Raw genomic sequence first — 24,334 nt, 5'->3', positions numbered from 1 at the left:
GGCTATATAACTTGCTCTAATGTGTGGTGGGGTTTCGGCTGCAATCGCCATTAGCGTGTTAATAGGGGTTGTTTTAGAGCAACCCGTTACTTTTCTGAGTGACTGGTTTGTAATTGAATTCATTGAGTTTAGTAAGTTTTTTTTTGCATTTAGAGTGTACAGGGAGCCAGTTTCCAAAATGTTCCTTATAATGGCTCTGTGTACAGTAATGGTTTTCGTAGGGCTGAGGTTGTTTTTGGTGTTACATATCCTTCTCACTAACTGTAATCTTTTTCTAGCTTTATCCTTGAGTTCTTCTACATGTTTTTTGAAAAATAGGTTGCCATCAATCCACACTCCGAGATATTTGTAAACTGTAACTTTTTCTATTCGCTGGTTTCTTATTTGTATAGTGATGTTTTGGGGTTTCTTGCTGAAGATCATAAATTTTGTTTTGTCTATGTTAATTGGAAGCTTTAGTCCCTGGATTGTATTTGAAAAACTATTGATCGCTGTTTGCATCTTATATTCCAGTTCTGTGGCTGTTTTCCCTTTTTGAATGATTACGAAATCGTCCGCATACTGTAAAACTTTTCCGTCGCTATTGTTGAGTGTTTCGTGGATTTTTTTGGTGTAGATGTTAAATAAGGTGGGTGAGAGGACATCCCCTTGTGGTAAACCGTCTGACACTAATTTTTTTAGCTTTTCTCCTTCTGATTTTATTTCTATCGTTCTGTTGTTTAAGAAACTTCCTACCCATCTAATGATTTCTATCGGAATCTGGTTTTGCTCCAAAATTTGTATGAGCGAGTCTGTGTGTACGTTGTTGTACGCGCTTTTTAAATCTATAAACATTATTCCAGTTAACCAGTTTTTTCTTTTGTTGGATGTAATTTCATTCACTAAATAGTTGACGCATTGGTTTGTGGTACAGTTTTTTTTGAAGCCAAAAGAAGTTGTTGGTATAATGTTGTTGTTGTGACAGTGTCTGTTGAGGTCTTCTAATACTGCTGAATTTATGATTTTAGTGATAGCCGGAATCATAGCTATGGGCCTATAGTTTTTAGCGTTGTTTCTATCAGCCCCTGGTTTGGGGATCGCCACTATTTCTATGTGTTTGTATTGCTTTTTTAAATTTCCTTTTTCCCACATGTTATTTATCTCCTTTACTATTTTACTGACCGATGGTCTATTTATATTTTTCAGAATTTCGTAGGAGATTTTGTCAGGCCCTGGGGCTGTATTTTTCTTTTTTTTTAGAATGTTATGCCATCTTTCTTCGTCCATGATATTGTTTAATGGCCTAGCATATTGATAAGGTTTTTTGTTCCCTTTCTTATTTTTTTGAAAATTTTCTTCTAAAAATGTTTTTGCTGCCTCTTTGTTGTTGTGGATGAGATTTTCATCTTTTGTGTTTGTTTTTTTGCCTTCGATTTTTCCTATAAATCTCCATAATTCTGTGGTGTTGGTGTAATTGTTTATCTCGCTAAGTTTCTCTTCATATTTTTGGATTTTGTGTTTTCTTTTAATTAGTCTGAATTTAGCTAGATTTTTCTTGAATTCAATTTCGTTCTCTATTGTTTTGTTTCTATTGAAAATTTGTCTACTTTTGTTTTTTACCTTCCAAGCTTTTTCCGTTTCTCTATTCCACCAGATTTTTAGTGGTTTTTTTGATTTAGAGGTGTTTCCTTTTACTAGTGTGTCTATTTTCTGGAAAATTTGTTTCACTGAGGTGTGTTCCTCTATTTCCATTTGTTTTAATTCATGGTAAAGTTTTTTCCTGTTTGTTATTAGTCGGGCTTGTTTGTGATTGATTGTTTCTATAGTTGTGATAATTGTTTTGTGATTGGTGGCTCCCATGTGGTGATCTAGTACTACCCTTGTGCATTTATCGGTTATGTTTTCTGTTACGAATGTTAAGTCTATTGCTGTATTTCTTTTGTTTAAGTCTGTGGGGATGTATGTAGGTTCTTTGTTGTGCAAAATTGTTAGTTGAGTATTGTCTATTTCGTTAATTATAAACGTACCTTTATTGTCGCTCCAAGGGTTTCCCCATGAGGTGTGATGCGAGTTGAGGTCTGCGGCTATTAGGCATTTCCTGTTGTTTGTATTGTGTATTATTTGCGTAATGGTGTCTTTGAAGTCTTGAATCGGGGTCCTAGGGGCTGCATAGATGCAAATTATTTTGAATTTATCCTGTATGAGTTCAATTTCTGTGATTTGTATGTTTTCGTTACTAAGTCTATTGATTGTTCTAAATTTTTTGTTTTTTTGGAGGTAAATTGCAGTGCCTCCATAGCCGTCCGATCTATTGCTGTTTATGCGGTTGTAGTTGTGGATTTTGGATTTATGTAGATTATTGTCGTCTAACCAAGTTTCACAGATGCAAGCTGCTGTGATGTCTTGTGCGAGTAGAATTCTTTCTAACTCGTCTTTGTTTTTAATGAGGCTGGTTATGTTTGTTTGTAGTATTTTTAATGTGGATGTCATAATATTGAACAAATTTATCTTTTCTTTTTTTTTATATGTTAACAAAAACCTATACAACAAAAAACCTGTTTGGCAGTTTATAGTATGCTACGTTCGTTCGTTTTGGTGCTTTTTTTGTGTGGCTTTTTAAAATCATGCTGGGAGACCCCTGCTTTTTCCTCGTCTGTGTCTGGATAGGAGCTGTCGGACATTGCTCTTTTGTTAAGTGTCATAGTGTTCGAGACACTTTTACCGTAGTCTATGCGTTCCAGTGCTTTGCTGCAGCCTGGTTCGTCAATGGATTTTTTTCTAGTAATTGTACCCACTTGGGTGGGGACACTTTTTGTGGTTACCACTTTTTCTGTTGAGCCCTCTTTGGCCGTAGTGTGGTTGCCCTGTACTATTGCCGAGTATAGGCGCTGGTTGACACCTGATGCCTTTTGGCTGTTATTTTTCCTGTTTTGTGTGCAGGAAACACCGTAATGGACCATTTGATCGCAGTACATGCAGGTTTGTTCCTGCCCGCGGTATGTGATCCTACCCCGCTCACCCTTTATGGTGATGTATGATGGAATGGGCCTGTTAATTAACATTTTCACCGCTCTGTTGCCGTTTCTTACGCCTGGAAAAGGCGTAGGCTCCTCCCAGAGGAGGTCCTTTGCCCCCTTCACCTCCCCGAAGGCCTCCAAAGCTGATATAATATCCTCGTTAGTCACCTTGGCGGATACCTCCTGTATGGTTACGACTTTGGTGTCGTCCTCCATTGTGATTGGGATCGCGTGATCCCGACCGTTACACGTGATGGTGTGCTTTCTATCATGCACCTCCACTATTAAGAGAGCATCGCCCTCCTCTTTCATCTCCACCACCACAGATGTGGAAAGGTTCAGGAATTGTACCATTTCCAGCTTTTCCGGTTTGAGGCTTAGCTTGTCCGTAAGGAAGCTAAAAATTTCCGTGCGTGTGGGCTTTCTTGGGATTTGCGAGAAATCCACCTTAAAGGTTCTGTCGCTAACCGACATTTTTCAAATCAAAATCCTCTCTTTTTTACGCAAAAATTGTCCGTTACGGAAAGACACGTTTTTTGACACTCGCTGGTAATGACAGACTCGATTTTGTAAACAAAGTGATCCGGTGTTGAGCGTTCATTTGACACTTGAATTTTGACGCTGTCAAACGGCGTTGCTATGGTGCAGAAGGTAGCGTGGATGACATGCCGTAAATGCCTTTTTTAAGAATTTTATACTTTACCAAACTATCAGTTGAGTTATTTGTGAGCTTTATTACATTTTTGTTCTTTAAATATCACCATAAATTCACATAAAAAGTGTCATTTTTCCAAAAACTTGAAATCAGTTTAAGAGTGAGGGAGTTAGAATAATGCCCGGCACAAGGGCGAACGAGACAGCACACAGGAGGAACAGAAACAGAAGCAGAGCATCGCCCAAGCGTAAGCGAGAAAACGGTAGCCACGGGTAAAAAGCGCTAGGGAAGGATCCGAAAACTCTTCACAGTCGCGAAGCAAATCTGTGTTGACTCGCTAGGTATGCGTTGAAACGTGTGCAACTCCTGTGGTCGGTAAGAAAAACTACATTCGCCGTACGCGCTATCGTCCGTAATCGAGTGGAAACGAGTGTACCCAGCGTAATATCTAGTAGTTAGCAGTGATAAGTTGTATTTCAAGTGGCATTTTTTCGTCAGAAAATTAGTGTGTCGGTCGCCCTGTCTGTTGGTGGTGTGTGGTTGGTACGACGGGGCCACCATACTATACGCGTTCCATTTCACACACAGTCGTCCAATCGAGAGATGCAACAGTGTGCGTGTACAAGAGCACGGATCGGTAGCACCACTTTTCTAGTTGGGCGCGTACGCGCGCACGTTTGTGTGTGTGTGTTTGTGTGAGCGGCATCGAAAAAATGTCCGATGTTGACGACGACAACGACGGGCGACGACATCGCGGGTTTTGTGTTCGCTGTGATCGGCGTGGAATGAAGAGTCGTTCGCCAGCGGAGCAGAATCGCTTGAGAAAAGTCACTGGATCGTTCGCAGCATAGCACAGAGCTCGGTGAGAGCATTTCCCGTGCTCGACGAAAACTGCCGCTGCGGAGTCTGGGTGTGTGCGTGTTCCTGTGTGTTTGTATGTGGAGAAAATTTTGGTGACGTGATAACGTTTGCAGTCTGCGGCATCACCCCTACACAACGCACTGGAATTTCGCGACTCGAACCGCGATGGAATTGATGACTAACGTTTCGGTGTTGGAGTGGTTGAAATGCAGTTTAGAACTTTGTGTGTTAATGCGGTATGATGGCCATCCGTTGCGTGTGCAGCTGCTGCTCCATCAGTGATCTTTATGTTTTTGGCAAATTCGAACCGAGCGAGCGATGGATGATGCGCTGGGGCGTGTATGTGAACTGTCGCATTCTTCTAGTGGTGCCAATGAATGAATCACGTTCAAGTGTCTGCAGTGAAGATGGGCTCTGGGGAAAACGATTTTCCCACAGGGGGTAGGCCTTCGGATGCTGCTGTTTTGACAACTCCTTTTTCGCACAGAACGAAGTAGATGGTGACGTAGTTTTTTTTAATTTGTTACTCAAACAACCATTCTACCATCATCGCCTGCTCAGATGTGGTGTGCGGTGTAATACATACACGGTGGTGTGGTTTTTCGAGCGTGAACAACATATTTAGGGAGCAACGAAACCTCATTAGCCTGCGAAAGGAATGGGCCGTGTGTGTGGAGAGTATTGGCTGGCTGGCTGGCTGGTTGGCCCCAGAAGGCTGCCGTGGTGTTTGTGCGAACCATGCCGATCGGGTGTGTGTGCGCCACTCTAGCGCGGCGAGCGAGTATGCACACATTCTTCCCATCATCGTGTCGGTGAGGTTTTCTTCCGCATCGTCGCTCCGTCGTCTTCGCTGTTGTTTCCAGTCTCCAGTAGTGTGTTTGCTAGAAGAGGCGATAAATTCCGTTCCGTTCTTCTAACTACGCTCTTTCACCGTTTTTTGTGTTGTCGTTGTTTCTGCTGCCACTGTTGTTACAGCCAGTGTTGTATTCGCAAACGGCTTCAACAAAACGAAATAATAAAAAAAAGATTTCCTCTTCAAAGTATATCGTGCCGTTCGCTGTGAGCCGCCGCCTGCTGAGGGAAATCATACGCGAAACGAAGCAAAACCTTCTAAGCGCACGCACACATACATTCAGGCCATCGCATAGAAGCAACAAATTAACCGTGATTTGTGCGGTATATTAGCTAGCAAAAGGGGAATGAGCAAAAGTGCGAATAATATTGGCAAAACTGGTATGCTGCTACTGCTGGATTCCAATTAAAACGGAAACGGAACGAAGCGAACAGTCTAACGGAGTGTGCCGCTGCGATCTGCCGTCGTATACTGTGTCGCAGGTGAAAGTGACATTGCTCTGCGCAATCTGGTTGGATGTGTCAAAAACATGATTGGGCCCAGGTTTCCCTCATCCATTTATCGCCCGGCTGGTCATTCCATTCGCGGCCATAGCTGTACTCTCAGAGTGGGTTTTGCTGATTAGAGTCATACGGTCGTGTGTTAAACCTCCTTCTAAATCGATGATGATATCGAATGCCGTCCGGTGGGACAGTCAGCCACTCCCAAGCCTACGGTTAAAATCAAGTCAAGGAAACCAGACATAGGCCACAGACTCCTATCGAGGTTGTTGAGCAGCAAATAAATTTATACCTCTGGCGTTTAGAGCATCTCGTTGCAGCTTCAACATTCAACGTTCGGTTGTTTCTACATGCATCAATCAACCAGCCACTTTAGCAATACGGCCAGGCCATCCTTTATGAATAGAAAAAAAACAACAACATCTTTCATTAGCTGAAGATTAAGATGTTCCTATCTTTTACTTCCTAACTCAGTCGACCAACGTTATCGTTCTCATGCAGGCGTTATTTATAAATTTGTTTCACTATAGTCTTGTGTATGCGGGACTAAGGTGCAGAAAATCTTGACGAGATCTCTGTCTCTGGCCAATAGATCCAAGATTTGCCAAGATAAAACCTTGGCTTACCTGAACAGCATCTGTTCCATTGGAAAAGTCGTACAACACTTACGCGAAAAATACGGTAGCCTCCTACAAAAGCCACACTTTCGCAAAGAATCGAATCATTGCTATCCCGAGGCCAAATCTGAAAACTCTTCGGACTATCTCGCTTCTTCTTTGGTGTTACAACCTCGAAAGGTCTCGGTCTGTCATTTCTATCCTTCTGTGACTTCATACTACCCGTTAAGCCAGATGTAAGGGGAGGCAGTCTGGTCTGGATGAGATCTGAACCCCGGTCTTTCCGTGTAGCGACCGGCACAAAGACCAAACGACGCAGACAAAAGAAAAACGATTGGCGGCAACATATTAAGGCCGAGGATTCCGTTATTGCTTTGTAAAAAGATTGGATAAAAGTATTATACATGTTTGGCAATCCTTCTGTGCCGATGCAGTGGATGAGCAGTTTTATATCTTTAAGTTCTCCCCTTCACATACACTTCATAGACCTCAGAAGATTACTTTCGAGCTTTAAAATAACGTATAATAGAGTTGAGTATAAAATCTATCTATCCCAAACTCGTCGAAATACTTGTCCACTGGGTTTTATTCTTTGTCCAGGGGCTTTGAACAAAATAAGTGCAAAAAATTCTAAATCATGCAAAAACCGGAACGTATTGCATTATTTGTTCACTTTCTCAGTAATGTTTTCATTATCTATTTTACAGCAGCTAATACTAATAGACCGGACTCTAAATATTCATCCTATTTTATTAGTGAGACTTTTTGAAATGGTAAAGTGTGGTGAGTGAACAGCAGAGTGTAGATAATCATCAACACCAAGAGAACACAGAGAGGAAAATTACCGGTGTAAACAAAGAATATAGCGCATCCGCAGCATCTGAATAATACAGTTTTCCATGGGTTTAGTGTGAGTGTGTGTTTGTGTGCACACGTAAGTGCTTCTGGTCGCGCGCGCGTGTGTGTGTGAGGGAAGGCGAATGTAACGCAGCAGTCAGGAAAAGTTCTTTGCCGAGTGCGAATAGCTTGATTGCTGGCGAAGGAAAGCAAGGAAAAAGGTGTAGTAGTGTGCAAAGGGGAAAAGGTTGTAAAAAGCCGTGCAAAAAGCTGCATTTGAGCAGTGTGGTAACATGTAGTGGAAAATGATGGCAAAAGCGAAACGGCAGCTAATGGCAGTGCGGAGAAGCCGCGTTACGTCCGTCGAGGCGGCGTAACGGAAGATGCGCTTCAGTTTCGCAAACATCTATTCACCGTGCGTCAGTGGTGTATGTGTGTGAGTACGTGAGCTTGTGTGCGCTCAAGCGTCCATCATAGTGTGAAGAGGTGTGTGTGCGCGTGTGATATTGGAAAGGAAGAATACGTGCCAGTAGCTACATGTGAGTGTGTGTGTGTGCCCGCGTTCTGTTAGTTTCGTCCTGTCAACCTGTTTTGACGTTGTTCGCCGCCATCGTGTTGCGTCAAAGTGTGTTTTTCCGGTTGTAAAGAACCGGGATCGTGTGCCCGTGTGCGTGTAATCGTGTTGTAAAACTTTTTTTTTATTGCAACCAAACGAAAACACAGAATACTGAAAGGAGCGCGTTCCGGGTTCGGGTTTGTGTGCACAGTTTGCGTGTAAAGAAAGGAAAAGCCATTTTCTGGCATTCGAAGCTATCCTTCGTGTTGGATAGTTTATGGAAGTATCATACGCTACTGGTTGGACTGCGAAACAGCACTTTTGCGTTGGGTTAAACTCGCTGCCTATGCTTTCTTCATTTACAAGGTAAGGACAGAAACAGCTACTACTTTAATTTGAAATAGTATTGCAATTTACATTACTTCTGTTTTTCGACTTAATCTGGAAATCATACATGAGATGTGTTCCGGTTGCGTTCTTATGCTTCTTGTGTAGAACTACAGCAACAAAACATGACCTGGCAGCATGCCCTGAATGGGTTCTTCTTCTTATTTTTCCTCTTCTATGGTTCCACATCCTCAGCAGGTCTTGTCTTGGTCTGCCAGCTTCAGTTTCTCGGGGTCTGGTACTAAACAAAAAAAACTGTGGCGAATTACGTTATACTAGCCTGCCTTGGATTCTGTCAAACTTAACTTCCAACGAGTTCGAATGAGCCGACCCTTTGCTGGATTTATGTCACTGTAGCTAATAATTATTGTCCGTAGCTAATAATTGGTTCTACAGCGTCTACGAGATATCCGACACTAAGCAAACAACACTTCTTGACGATGCTACCTCAAAACCACATTCTTGACCTTATCTGGTTGAATAGTTTAATGTACGATAAACAGGACAAACAGAAAGTCTTGATGCAAAATGTATGAAAACGCATGTCAAGCATGTTAAAACTAGCGCTTTTGTCTAATTACAAAATTCCAAATAAATTGTTCAATATGTCATCCCGAACTTGTTGCCTGTTGTCCTTCGGTGTAGCGTTTGACGAATGTCTCTTGGACATCCCACGAAACGCAGGTTGCGTGGAGGTTGAATCTGGCGTAGAACCATAAGTTTGACGTCTTTTTTTGAATTTTGACGTGTGTCTTATTGACTAGCACTAGGACATGCAGCCACTTGGTGTGCAAAGCCACGCTGGAGTGAGGTGTACTCCATGTACTCTCGGCCCATTATCCATTGAGCAAAGCAACAACAACAACAAAAATGGGTTGCCATTCCAAAACCACTAGAGGAGAGCCTTTTACCTTTTGTTTCATCATTCGCTTCCGTGAAGTTATGTAAAGAAGTACTCAATATCGGTATTGCCGCCTTGTGCCGCCTGCCAACACACATTCGTAATCGAGCACGTGTTTGAATATGGGAATGGAAAGGTGAAGAAACAACACCCTTTCCTACCCTATATGGCGCGAGTGGGCATATTTTGCGTGCGGTGGATTTGTGCGAATCTTACTTTATTTTATTATAAACTCCGACCGGCGGGGGTGAGGGTGTTCCACGTGGGCGTGGTATGCGAGAAAACCAGAACAAGTACGTAATTTGTAGTTTTTTTTGTTGGTAAAGGAGGAACTCTAAATTTCTTTTACACGGAACGTCCTTGGTTGCTTTAGTCACCCGATAGCACGTTTGATGGATCGTGTATCCGAGGGGCAGTAATACAGGGCTGAGACTTTGGCTCGTATTCGAGTAACGTTCGATAACAGAAAGGAATTGTGGCGTTGATGAATGGCCAATGCGTCAAGGGCTGCGTGGTATTAGCTACCGTTATTCCCATTTCTTTCGGTGCCGTTCTGTGTGCGTCCATGGTAAAGGTTTAACGCCGAGTTTATTGGATTGCTTAAGACCTTGTTGTTTATTTCTTAATTGTAACGACAAAAATGCAGGGAAATCCTTATTCCTATTGCTCATTTAGAATACTTTAAAAATAAAATAAAGACCGGTAGACGAGGAGATTGCGTTGCGGGACTTCACACGACAGGACCTGCTTTCAAATCTCGTCCATTCCGTTCCCCCGTAGTGTGGATTGACTATCTGAATACGTGGCATCAATAAGCCTAGTAAGCCATTGCACGGCCGCCATGAAGTAGCAAATCGTTAAGCTACGAAGAAGAAGCAGGAAGCCAGTAATGCCAGGCCAAGATATCTCGAAATTGAATCTCTAAAAAAGAATAGTAGAACAAAATTATACAAGATTTCCAATGTAAAACCATAGTCCCAGACATCGAAGACTAAAAACAGACACTTTAAAACGTACACTTTAAATTTAAAGTCTAGTCGCAGATCTGCCGCTTGATATGGAGTTGCGAACTCCACTTCTACTGAATTATCTATTTATATAAGCACACCAACAAATTCAAAACATATGTTTGGTCTATAATGCAGAGAAGTCACTGGGATCATCTGCAGTGAAACTTGCCCCGAATGACAATGGTGGATGTTCGTGCTCTTGAAGCAAGTCTGTGCAGTACTTCGTGTAGTTGCTGGAGATATGCTTTCAGAATCGTATACTTATAATATATTAATATGGTACGTGGTAATGGTTTCAGAGCATCCTTTATCGTTACACAGTATTGTCAACTGACGAAAATAACAGTGTGGCGAATCTGAGCCTGAGCACGTACCTTTAAAATCAAATGGTGTTTGCAAGTCTGCGAACTGCTAGTCTGCTTGGCGTGTACCCTTGGGGGTCATCCTTTTCTTTATAGCAAGTTAGGTCACGCATGATGTTCCGCATCTACAGCTTCGATTAATTAAATCGAGCTGACGTTTTGATAGACCTTTGCGTGTGTATGCGGTTGAGAGTCATGCTACTACACACTCAACACTAAACTAAACATTAGCTCATCAGTTCTAAATTTCTATCTCGATTTTGGTAAAGCCCATAAGATGTTTGAAGCACTTACGAATGTCACATTCATTTACCGTGCACTTTACAAAAAAAATCACTTTTTTCTGATGAATGTACGACACTACGAAGCTACCTTATTGCCTTCTTCCGATAACGTGCAATGCATTGCTTCCCTGATTTGCTGTAATAAAGTTGTCCTCTGCGGCCATTTGCTACCTCTTCGTGCAGTGCGTGAAGCACTTAAAGCTCTTCAAATTGCGCCGACTAACCGATTGATAATGTAATGCCGTGTGATTAAGCTAAATTGACGTTTGAAAGGCTTTTTTTTGCCCCGCGTACAAAAGGAAATGGCGAACGAAACAAATGGCGGTGTACATAACGCATGATTTAATAATAAACGTGGCACCCACACCGACCGTATAATGGTAATACGAGCTCCATAAGCTTGATTGGGTCTGCCGTGATATGTGTGTGTGTAGGTTAGTATCATTGATTTTTCGGCAATGGGGGGGAACGTCGATGCCACGCTGTGGGAAGTCTCCAAACCTTTAAACATCACCCGGGGCGGAGGTGGCATTAATGTCTATAAAAATGAGTCTTTGATAGAGTGAAGTTGAGTGAAGTGTCTTTTGGCACGCACAACATCCTTCTTGATTGTTTTGTAGTTGAAACTTTTCCTATGCTTTCGTGCTGTATCGTGCCAAAATGACATTTTAATTGAGTGGAATTAAGTTCGATCGTTTTGCTGCGCCGTCGGGACAGACAGTTTTCGTCGGGCTCGCTTCTTTGGGTGGTGTGTTAGTTGTAGTACAGTTGTGTAGAGGGAGATTTTATTCAGACGAGCGCATTTCGTCTGATTAAAAAGCTTTTAAAAGCGTAATAAAACATTCATTTCGTTTGATGCTTTCAAGCGTCTCCGCGTCGTACTTAGGTGTAACAACTGAACGGGGTTGTTGGTTATGAAGAAGGGTTTGAAGAAGGGGGAGAAGGGTTTGTTGGTTATGAATTCAACTACCATTTTGTTTGTTCAATCAGTTGCTTACAGCTAAAATGATTTACCGATTGCAATAGAAATGGCAATGCTGACTCAGTTGATGAATGGATTAATTGGTCGATTTTGTATAGATCAATCAACCAGGTCGTACGTCAGTCGTATCGGTTAGTGATTATTTGTATGAGCTCTGTAACGACTCTGTGTGGAGTCGTTTGATACCGTCCGGCCCTGCTTGATGGATTAGGTAAATAGCTATACGTTTGTTGATACTTGCTAACAGCTTAAGCTCATTTTTAAGGTACAATTTAAATAAAGTCCTAGTATTCACATACGTTTGTGAGACATGAACTCTGCCCAAAACCGATTAGATCCTTTAAGTCGTGTTCAGAATTTTGTATGGTCACAAGCGATTAACGACGATGAAGAATCCCTTAAAAATACCCCTAGAAGATCCCTAGAATCTTGAAGTTACCATGGTTGTAAAGCTAATAATAAGACATGTCCAGCGTCGGTAAGCTGGTCATGTCATGAGAATGGCACCAGACGGCCACGTAGGCGAGGTTGTTCCGAATTGACATGATAATACCCACCAAAAAGGCTAAGATATGCTGACCGGGTTTGTGATATGAGATAGGCTGATTGGGGCGGTCCGGTGGCCGAGGCGATAACGGCGCCGGTCTTCACACGGCAGGACCGGGGTTCCAATCCCATCCATATTGCCTCCCCGTACGGAGGGTTGACTACTTTATTATGGGTAAAATTAAGTCACAGGAAGCCAGAAATGGCAGGCCAAGACATCTCGAGGTTGTAGTGCCAAGAAAGAAGAAGTAGTCCGGGGTTCAAATCCCATCCGAACCATCTTCTTGTAGGCATTGCTAACTTCTTTTCCACCGGTAAAATGAAGTCACAGAGAGCCAGAAACGGTTGGTTCCCGAGTCTGTTCGAGGTTGTAGTGCATAGGGCGGTCTACTTACCCTACCGCCGGGCAAATATTAGGGTTATTTTTTCTACTTTTTAAGCCTTCTCAGACCAGTCTTGGTTTAGTTCGTTGTCAGTAACGCAATAAAGTACTTAGCTTACCATATGGGGGACAAAGTCTCATAATATGTATTTTTTTTAAATTTAATTCTCTATTATTGTTTTAAGCTATTTGGTAGTAACATACCTTTAAGCTTTAACTCCAAGTTCTCCAGTACATCTTTGGAAGTGTCCAGAAATGGCCGGAACATTACTAATTCATCTCGGGAATGCTATAAACAAAATTTATTTTATTTTCTATTTTAACAAAAATAGCATTAATTTTTTTCTATTTATATTCATCATTTGATGCTTGATTGTTGCTAAATGATAACACCTTAAGTGCCACGCTTAAATCTATCTGCTCGCTGTTTGCACAAGTGCGTCTTCATGGAGGGGACTGATTCGTTTATTAACATTCTAATGCGAATGTAAACGGTGGGTGGGCATAGGAATTCCGATGACAGAAAGCCACCTTTTTCAAACACCGAATGCTATTTGCAGCAACATTTTCATGAATGAAAACAAGATTTGAATGTTTGGGATGTACAGCAAAAAAACAACCAAACCCTCGTATCTCCTTCTCTCGCGCACTGTATCGGCGACTGTATCTGTCCGTCTGGACACATGGTAGCAATTTCGACTTGTGTGTGGTGGCTGGCTGCGGTACTGCCAATGTTTTCTTTTTCTTACCCACCTTTGCCCTGCCACTGAGTGTTGCCACCCCACTCCATCGAACACACCGACGTGTCATTTATATGGCGTGGCCAATACGAATGTTTTCCGATGTTTTTTTTCCTCTCTTCGTTTCGGTTAGGCTCACGTTGCGTTCGTTTGTATTTTAGTTCGCTTTTTTTTTCTTTCATTTTAGCAGCAGCACAAAACGGTTGTGGGGTACAAAACGGCTTTCGGAGTGTCTCTAATTTGTCGTGTAAACAACGGACGGCGGAACTCGCGTTCGAGGGTGGTACGTTCAAAAATGTGCGCCACCGTCGACCGCCAGTCCACTACCGTCTTCAGTTTTGCCTGTTCCCTTGGTGACTGTTTGACCAGATCCTTTACTTCCTTGTCTCTCGACGATCTAAATGCTTTGTTAAGAAACATACTTTTCATCGCACAACATCATCTCTTGCCGAGAGCAATTTTTCGTTCAGCAAGGTAGAAATTTGGGCTAATTAATGTCTCTTTTTAAGTAATTTGACTGGTGTAAGCTATTACACTTTCTATCAGTATAGACACAACTTCCCCAAAACATCAGAGATCCTCTTGAAACATCCTTTTGCTTGCCAACCGTTTCCTAAAACGAACACCTTGATGTGCCGTAGCACTTTCCTGGAGCATCAAACTGTTCGCCGTGTTGTTGGTGGGGGGACGCACGATGATATTGTCCATTTCGGGTCGGCATTCGGCAAGAGCCCCCCTAAAACCACCTCTCAAGGTTGCGACGTTGTGTGCGACTGGTCGGACCGGACGATACCGTTGCGACCTGTTGCTCTGAGGTCATGCTGTGGAATTCGGCCATATTTGAGCATATGCTGCAGGTCCGCCGACTTTGACTTGCCTGTTCTCCCTGTTGAACGATTCAACTTTTCGTTTGTCACACTATTGGCGATGCTTTATTGCTTTCAAATTTCGACCTTCTCCGTACGATCATCATCATTCTTTACAGCCGAATTTTGCCAACTGAATTCTGTCTGGTAGTCTGGTCATTTGAACGTGGTTGCGTCATGCGAGAGTGTGTTGTGGAGTTGTGTACAACCTGTCACCCCATTAATGTGTGTGTGAGTGTGTTTTTTTATTGTTAACATAAAACCGTAAATGTGGGTTGGGTCTCGTTCGGTTGTTTCCGTTTCGCTTTCCTTCTCGATTCCTTATCGAAAGCCTTGAAAATATTTGAAACTTTTGATTGAAAACATAGTGCGTTAACACTAACGCGCGTCTTTAGGTGCGTGTGTGTGTGTGTGATGATGTATGTTTTGCTAAAAGAGATGCTCTTGGTTAGATGTTTTGTTTATGTAGGTCCTCACCCATTTTACTCTGCCCGATGATAGATGGCTCCTTTCCACTTGTTTATCCCATTAAATCGGTGTGGAATCGGTGGTCGGCGAATGTGGCAAAAATGATGAGCTGTTTATTTAAGGAAGACCATTTAGCGATCCATCTTCACCCTTGTGGCGCCTTTCGTTTAGACCTGCTTCTAATGGGGGGGAGGATGCCGACGAGTGGGCGTTCATTCCTTCCACATTCAGTGGTGTGAAAACTCAATAGCCTGTGTCCGTGTGGAAACTGTTATGAGAATTGTCTGCGAATCTAAACAAATTTTTAAAATGAAAACTGCGCGATCAATATCTGAAGAAGTTCTAGACTCCTTTAAGATAAGATAATGTGTGTGTGTTAAATTGTTCGTGATTCGCACAAAGAAAAAGAAGAAGCACAGAACAACGAATTCATCTAACAATTACCACGCTAACTTTATCTAATCTAAGCGTGTGGACGGAGTGCTTTTTTACACCATTTATCATGTTCCGCGACGCGCCGCCAACTGATAGCTGAGAGTCAGATATTTTGTGTCCACCTTCGCCGTGTAACACGGCACACTTGATTGGCAAACCCAATTGTCGCTGGCCGGTTACTGACGACCACCACCTCGACTGAACAACACTTTTCGGCTGGTAAAAATGAAAAATAACTCATTCGCATTCGGTACCTCATTTTGTGGCGGAAGGACAAACGGTCGGTCGTTTTGGTGACAGCTGTTTGGTTGGGATGCCTCTTTCATTTCATGGTGTGATGGTTGTTTTGCAAAATCTAATTTACCTTGTGGGAGATTTTCACGTCAGACGCGTGAGACACGTTTTATCGTCCGGTGTTGCTGTAGCACGCGGGTAACAATGGCGCAAGGCAGAAGGTGGCGTTGAAGGTGTCAATTTCTAATTAGCTTCTCACTCGATAATGCAATCTTGCGTCAAGCAGATGGTGAGCCGATCTGAACAGTCAGGTGTTTGAGAGTGGAACATTATTCAATAACGGACGAGCTTGGTTGGTCGTCTTGATAGAAAGCAATTTACCCATTGGGAGAGCCATGTTAATATCGTACACATCTTCTACAGCGAGTTAGATTACGTACTTTGAAGTAAACATAAAGCAAGAGGAGGAGGAGGAGGATCAGGATCAACCTCAAAGCAATCGTTGAATGGTAAGCCTTAAAAATTAGTAGATTCTACTTACACAGGGTTTCGATCCATATGTTTGATTGAATCACTTAGACCAATGTTTCAAATGGATATTCTAATATGGTTTACCCGTGGTGGAAGTTTGCAATCATATAATGGAATCTTGCAGATAGATATAGATTTGCAATTCCCCGTGTGTTTACTAATTTACACATCAAGTGGAAACAAAAAATTCTGCTTAGTTTTGTAAAATATTGTTCGAAGTTTCACAGGAAAAATAGTTTTTATTCAACATACTTCTTTCAATCACTTCATTTTTATACCATGATTTTTTTTTAACCATTCTTCAAATGCTCTTCATAAAAGTTATTTTTATCCCAAAAGACTTAGACTGACGAGCGAAATGTCTGAACCTAACAGAGCATGTTGGTGTGTTGTTTATTCAACAAATCAGAACATGACCTTCTCGAAAGCATCGCCGACGACGCCTTAGGTAAACGTCTCGGGGGGGCACATACAAGCTCAGCTCGCCCATATGGGGTGTACCACCCACCCACCGCACATGTACAAACATGGGAACGGCTAGAAAAAACCGTGATCAATGTCAAGGTGTGCATCGCAAGAAAAACAAACGCATCCAAAAACCTCATCCCGCAAAAGCAAAACTCTCGCAACTGGATTCGCTGTGTAGCTTCTCTCCCTCGGTAAGTTCCACACTGCTTAACGGTGTTGCCAAGGGGCATGATCACTGGCTGGTCTTGTGACTGCTGGACTGAATTTCTTTTCTCGTTTATCCGGAAATCGGAAACCGGAAAGTGTGTCTAAAACTCTAAAATAGTCACCCGTGTGTACGTGTGTGTGTGTGTGTGTTTCGGTGTTTAAGTGACGAAATGTACCGTAACTTGTTTATTTCCATACCTTGTTTTTTCCCACCACCATATCCATAAAACTCCAACCCGGTAATGGGAAAGGAAAATAGATGGAGAAAGACACAGTGAGAGTGTGTGTGATTTCTTAAGTCGTTTTCAGTTTTGGCCTGTGGACACCGCGCCACCTCCTTATTTCGGTTCCCTTTGCGTTCGCCCACGTCCAGCTCCAAAATTCAGACGGATAACTTATCTTTCTTTCAGCCAGTTCCTCCAGCCAACAATCCACCGCTCGATGCCAGATCTAAAGTTAGAATTGGTGGAAACACACGAAAAAACACGATAGATGATGCGGATGTGCTGTTGGGAACGAAGTCTCTCGCCGACTCGGGCCTTACATTGGTGGGATAGTCTCGTTATCGCGGGTGCATCACCGAGGGTGCATACAAACAGAAACCATAGCTGTGTGTTTGTTTGTTGGTGCGTTCGTGTGCATCGCTACTATAGACACGATGATGAGCCCTGTGTAGAATGACATCAGCAGCATCCACATTCGGTGGGTCTGGTTGGCTGGTTGGTTACACAACGTTTAAAGAGTCAACCGAGAGAGAGAGTCGGTGTAGCGGAGGAACACTGTGGGAAGAATATTTCCATAAGTGGTGCTGGCTACGTATCGGAAGGCATCGCCCAACCCTCAAAGCCCCCAGACATTGATGGTTGGCTGGGTTCGCCTTCTAGCCGGTGGTTATGATGCCGAAAGGGACAAAAGCTTTGTTGCACCTCAGTGATTCCGATTTCGATTCCGATTTCGCCTAGACTGTGACGATTTTTTTCTCCCTCCGGTAGACATTATGATAAAGTTGATAATGGTGCGCACCTCGCGGTACGGAAGGAGCTGTATCCGGGCGGCGGGCAACTTCTTCCTTTAGCCTTCAATTGCAGCTTCCGGAGTGCCGGAGTATTGTTGTGCTGAGGTTGAAGTCACAAAATGCACCGTCTGGTCTGAACCTGTTGGCAGCTTTATAGTGCCGTGCCTACCGTTCGAACGGGTGGGATACATCATCTGTCTCTGGCTGTACGATTTTATTGCTTTATGATCATTGCTATAAACGGCGAAAATGGCAACATCAACTCAGTGCAAACGTATAAAATAAAAATAAAACTTGATAGATTCTTTGCTCGTGCAAGGGTACAGTTCTTTAAGAGGTTAAAGTAACAGCTTAACCTCACTTTATCTACGAAATCCAGTATATCGCACAGGACATCAAAAATTCCATCACAATGAAGTATTTACCCCACCGCACGGCTAGCCAGCCGGGTGAATGATTGTACGACATTATTGCCAACTTAGTCATGCACGGTGACGGAATTTGCTGTAAGGAAGCAACCGGCAGGTGTTCAGCGTGAGTCAACTTCATCACAGTGAAGTCCTACCGAAGTTTCCCTTTACCATGCGGGATGGTGAGGCTTCTTTGCTCAGTCAATCCATGCTTCCGGGTGCATCACTGCCCGGGTTCAGCTGGTGTTAAATCTGTTTCTCGGTATGATGTGATCATGAAGGTTGAAGATGTGCTGTGTTCACTGTGATCCACCATAAAGTGTAGTAAACTCATGGAGGGTTTGTATTTTCAAAAAAAAAAAAAAAGGTGTAACCAACCACCACAAGTGAGTCAAGATTGAAGCTTGAGGGTAAATGTGAAGTTGAGCAGTGGGGATACCTGGGCGGGGGATATCCGGTCTTCCTTTTGATAAGGTTCCACAGCTAGGAGACTCAAGCACCAAGACACGAGTTGGTGGAAAAAGTTGTTTCCGCTATGACTAAAATGGCAAAACCATGTCACGCGAAGAGGGCGTTCGACAAGTTTTTAAATGGTTCAGCTAACAATAACCAAAACGCATATCATGTTTGTTTTCCAAGGCTTATCAGCGCCTTATCGCGTGGGGACACTCTTCTCTCCCGGTTGAGATTTTTGGAGGGTATTCTTGAGAAAAAGATAAGCAAGGAATTATATACGGTGAAACGGCTGAAACCGGAGAACCGGTATGTGTTCGGTTTGGTTATACAGTTTCTTTGGCAAGAAAACCGGGACATGTGCTCGGTTATGTTGAATGTCCCAGGAATTTCGTTTGGCAGCCAGATAAGAATTCGCTTGAACACTATATTAATATATATATATTGCTGTATTACTATTTGCAGCAGGGTTTAAAAGGGAATCAACTTTAGTGAGGTTGAGTCCTTACATGCTGACTTATGCGGCGCTACAAGACGGCTTCGCAGTCTTGGCCTGCTGCAACAATCCTCGATATCGTTCACGATCCAGGGACATCGTCTGCAAATAGTTTATCTTAGCACTTCTGGCGGACTCAGAAACGCCATCACACCATCTCAGTTTGGGCCTACTACGCCTCCTCTGTCCGTGTAGACGGTCTAAAAGGACTTTACGGGCTGGGTCGTCCGGTGTCATTCTCATGTCGTGACCAGCCCACCGAAACCTGGCGAGTCTAATGCGCTGCACGAGCATCTTTTTCACGAACGCGACTAAGAGGGCTTCGTAAGTTTTGGATAGAGTCCATGTCTCAGCGGTGTATGTGAGCTCTGGGACTATAATTGTTTTGTATAGTTCCAGCTTCGTCCGTTGCGACAGGTACTTATGGTGAAGAAGTTTCCTCAGGCTGTTGAATGACCGGTTGGCAGCCAGCACCCTTGCGCGTAACTCAACATCGATGTTGTTGTCGGTGCTGACTTTTGAGAAGGTGCGGTCACCTAACTGTTACAAATATTTACTTAAGTAAAATTTAAACCTACACCACTTGGGAATGATTACATAGCAATGGATGATGCTATTCGCACTCGACCACATTTGGTCGACAACTGCTAAACGCATCCTTGCTTTCAAGCGGTTAACACACTGTAATAAACATACCATAGTTGGAGATCGATAGAACCTCCTTTCCCTTGGGGTCATATATCGTACGCTTCGCGTACCTGCAAGCAATCAAATTGGTGTTCAAGCTTTCATTTGGCACGTTCATAACCGAACACTCCGGAAGCTTTGGATAGTGTCGAAAAATGGCCATCAGAAAATCGCGATCCAGAGCAAATTGAAAGTGTGAGTTTTTCCGATTCTTTTTTTCCATCTCAACGTGTGAAAATTGCTTGTACATGGGAGAGAGGGAAAGCGAACGAGGGCAGGTGTGTTGACGATGTGAAATTCCCATCATGTCCCATTCGAAAGATTACTTTTCCGGTGTTTGCACTCTGTGCGACAACTGCGATCGAGATCGAAAGCCATTTGAAACTACGGTGGTTGTGAACATAAAAAAAAAGACAAGAAATGAAATTTTGAATCGTTAAATCGCCAGCCTGCTGTGAAAATCGTCATGTCGGAGGAAACCATTTTTCGGAACTCGCCTATCTCTACCCCTGGCCGCCACGCGATTATTGAGAGGAAAAGTGGTGTAATGTTTTTCCCCGCCACGTCTTATTCCTGTGGTCGTCGGTCGTTGTGTCAGAAGAAAGCGCTGAAAACTGAACAACGCTTTGCAATGGGTTGTCCCGAGAAATTATGTGGCTGTCGTTTGGTGCGTAGCCCGCCTCAAGACACACTTGTGCGTGGAATGAGTGTGTGTGTGTGTTCCCATGCTTCCTTATGACTTCGCTGCCAGACATTAAATTATTATTGTCAACGGAGAGCAAGATTTGTAGTAGTCAGGTTGGGTGTGTAGAAGATAACTCAAAAATGCTGTTCTTTGTGTGATACTCTGAGAAATGAGTTTTGTCATCTTGTGAGATTAACAGACTCTCTTCAAAAACTTTTCACGGAAAACAACCCAACCTCAAACATGAAACCTAACCAGTGTAATAAAAAGATTCGGGTTTTGTGTTCGAAACTGTCTGGATCTTTTGAGCTTTAGTAGAAACAAACGCCCGTGTCATGTATAACCTACAATAATTTAATGACTTGAAGGTATTGGAAAGGAAAAACGCTTAGCTCGTTTCACTTTACCGCAAACCTCTCGAACATAATCTATTCCGGTGGACAAGTTGGTGTTAATTGCCTTCCAAATCCTGCCTTAAATCTATTTTAAGAACCAAGCGTGCTCTGTTCTAGACGATCGCGGAACGAAAGGTTCCTCCTCTAGAGGGCTCATGTTACCATAATTCACGACCATTTCGATTGTGATACGTGGCGCTGCCTGTTGAACAAACCGAAACTGCGATTCACAAAGCGGGTGTCCTCCGCGATCGACAACCATCATCCATGTTCCAATTCTAGCCTTCCGAATTATTTGAACCTCCTCCTTCTCAGCAATTCCTGATACGCCGAACCGGTTCCAGGTTTCACATCAGTTCGCGGTATCGGTACTTCCACTATAGCCCGGTCTTCCGAAGTTTGGTGTGATGTGGCGATGTGTGGGGAATCTTCAACTGTGTTAATCGCTTCCCGGCTCGTACTTTACCGTTTCGTCTGTTTGTCATGTTCGCCCTGTGCTGCGATGTGGCAAGATGGACAGGATGGTGCGTGAGAAACGAATTAAATTAGATCCGGATCGGCGTGTCTTGTGCGGACAGAAGAGTATGCATGACGAAGGTTTTGTTTTTTGCTTTGGGGTTCGTAGCAGTTGTTTTGTAGTTGAAGTTATAGAGCGACACCGGGTTAGCCGAAACATAAGGTCTTCATTCGGTCGATCAAGACCTGCAGTGCAGTGTCTAATTTCATCAACGAATTTGGTACCGTGTCGTGTGTAATACGGTAACAAAACGAGCCTTACAGGGGCATGCTCGAATCGATGAGTGGTGCTGATAAATTTGAAACAGTCAGAATGGAGTGGAGTGGTATCATCGCAATTCTTGATTGGTGTTTTTTTGCTGTGGTGTTTTGAGCTACATTTTGACTTCTTTGTTGAGCAAAACTCGTTGGGCACTTGTTTTTTGTCTTGGCGAAAGCTAAAGTAACATTTCAATTACAAGGACCTCCAACCATGTTCCACGGTGCATTGCACTGTCTAATACAACAAGATCATCACCGTAAATAAAGACTTCATCATTAGCAGACCTACCTGTGCAACTGTGTGCAATGCAAGTGTGTGCGGCCGTCGAGGAGGACCTCTTGTGGGGTTATACAATTTAGGTCAATTAATCCATGCTTGCTTGCTTGCACCACCATGTTGCAAGGGTGTTTGGTACATTGCTCCCGTTCCTCGCAACAACTGCCCCCGGCCCCGGGTACATGCGTTATGCATACTAAAAGGAGTCAATGATGCGCGAACGGCTACGAACGAACAACCCCTTTCCCTCCTAACGTCATCGGTGTACGCCCCATACCCGCCGCCTTTCGATATCATGTTTCTGCGACTGGTTCAACACACCAGCGAACATCGTAGAGTCGAGCAGGCTCAAAAACAAACAGTACGCGATGGGGGAAATGGGCGAGAGTAATGAACGAAAATCTTAACCTGTTTTAGACGCGCAGTGCGCAAGGTGCAGTCCTCTTGTGACATGCTGACATCAGCAGACGATGGTGCGACCGGCTTCGTTGTACCCATCGCCGCTGCATGACCGACTGACAAACAAACACACGGTGAAGTAACGCCGGGGCTGGTGTTGCGCGCCTTGTTTGATCAAGAAGTGCGCGGGCAGTTATTATCGGTCGTGAATGATGAGCGTCGTCGTGTACATCGTCCCGGCGAACCCTTCGGCCGGGCACGAGGTGTTTCGACGGGGTTTGGTGCCGCGGCTTACGGGTACTACACGCGTAGTGTTATTAAGGAAAGCAAAGGGCTTAAGACACGGCCTGGCGGGTTGAGATAAGCCGTGATTGGACGGTCGTAACCGACGGGTTTCGTAAGAGGGCGCTAGTGTAGGTAAGGTTAGTGTGTTAGGACGGTCGTGCCCTCCTCTCTTCCAACGATATGGTCACAGGTGTATGGCGTCCCTGCCGATGGTTCGACCTCGATGAGGTGTTAGATAACCCGCGCCTGGTGCTCTAGGGTCTTGGGAACATGTCTGAAGCTATCGAAAAGAAGCGTTCATTGATATGCTGCGATACGGACGCTTTTGGAGAGTTTGATGTTAAGCAAGTCCGGCATATGTCGGAAAGCCATCGATCCTTTCGAACATAGAAGAGGCACAATACACGCAAGATGTATATTGTTATGATATTCTGATCGATTCTGCTGTTCAATTTTCCACAAGTCAGTTTTTTCCCTATCCAATGCGCCCATTTGGCTTGGGTTTGTGCACTAACACTTCGTCGCCATTTTGCGCACTTACCACCGACGGTGTGGCGGTGTGACGTGTGCTGTAATGCACACACACACGACACGAAACTGGTGCACACGGGGACCGCCAATTTACAGTTCTCGTCGTTAGCACACACTCTTCAAGCCCATGCTTTTGGGGACCTACACACGGCCGGGGCATTATGAAATCCGAGCGTGCTTACACGACGGTGTGCCGCACAGTGGCATGTGGATTGAGCGTTTTGCTACAGTTTCCTGGTTGCCTTCGATATGTTCGACCACTGTCGTCCAATTAGCATACAGCCGATAAGTGGTGCAGCTTTCCGGGAGGGCAAATACAGAGAGGCCGCCGCGTGACCGACACTTAAGCGTGTGATATGAGCATCAGACTGTTGTTTGAACCATCTTCGCCCGCCATAATCTCCTACAAAATGGGCAGATCGTAACGGTTGCGGGATCTGTTGACCAATATCCAGAGTAGAGTGATAATTTTGCTCTTTTACCTTCTAGCTCTATGTAACGTGCTAAACCTATGTATAAGATCGATCGACTGCTCGCGGTGTTATGTGTTTCCTGTCCTTTTCCCTGTAGTCGGATTGCGTACCACAGCGAACGGATATGTGGTGTAAATGTTTGCGAAAAATTATATCATCATTAGGTGACAGCCTGGCAGCAGCGCGAGTATAGTTTGTCACAGATTTGTCTTTTGTCCGTCCGTGTTTGCGTTACTGGTCCATGTGATGCATTAAGAGAGAGAGAGGGAGCTGGATTTTCATTTTCACGCTGTCTTGGCATGGCATATCTCGGCTGCATTCGAATGCTTATACACTGCGAGGTGGAATAAATGCATTTTGAATCAACATGTGCAAAGCTAAATGGTAGCTCCATATTCATGACACCTGTTGGTAATTGCACGGTGCTCGAAGGTCTCGCTGTGGGTAGGACTGGAAGTACAAGGTAAAATTCCACACAGGAGCTAATGTTAGCGAGGATAGAACAAAAAAAAAGACGTTTCATAAAATGGTAGTTTTTTGAGACTTTATTGCTTGTCTCTGTCACATAGATATGAAGTTCTTCTACCTTTTTATTGGTCTAACGACCACTTCAGGTTATGCTTGCCGTGTCTGACTTACTAAGACTTATTGATACCGGACCGTTGGATAGTCAGCCATCACTTTTGGGGCCCCAAAGCCCAGAAGAGATTTGAATCCCGGTTGTGCCGTATGAAGACCGGCGCTGCTGTCGCATCTACCATCGGGTCCACCCA

At 43.7% G+C, this 24,334-nt stretch overlaps 1 protein-coding gene across 11 annotated transcripts in view; it reads left to right on the top strand.

The window, feature by feature from the left end:
- Positions 1–3,916: 3,916 nt before the first annotated feature.
- Positions 3,917–24,334, top strand: part of LOC118506060 (serine/threonine-protein kinase 10-like) — a 52,142-nt gene continuing 31,724 nt past the window's right edge. For 4 of the 11 annotated variants that reach the window (XM_036042713.1, XM_036042712.1, XM_036042702.1 and 1 more), the window contains exons 1-2: positions 3,920–4,026; positions 7,190–8,241. The gene's annotated coding sequence lies outside the window, so the exon portion shown is untranslated. Of the gene's footprint in view, positions 4,093–4,362; positions 4,586–7,189; positions 8,242–24,334 lie in introns of those variants that run through there. The other 7 variants (XM_036042707.1, XM_036042705.1, XM_036042710.1 and 4 more) reach the window with 7 other exon arrangements.

The sequence above is a fragment of the Anopheles stephensi genome, chromosome 2, assembly GCF_013141755.1.
Source record: "Anopheles stephensi strain Indian chromosome 2, UCI_ANSTEP_V1.0, whole genome shotgun sequence".
NCBI classification, from domain to species: domain Eukaryota; kingdom Metazoa; phylum Arthropoda; class Insecta; order Diptera; family Culicidae; genus Anopheles; species Anopheles stephensi.
The sequence above is the reverse complement of the archived record's forward strand: the minus strand, read 5'-3'. Positions and strand labels throughout refer to the sequence as shown.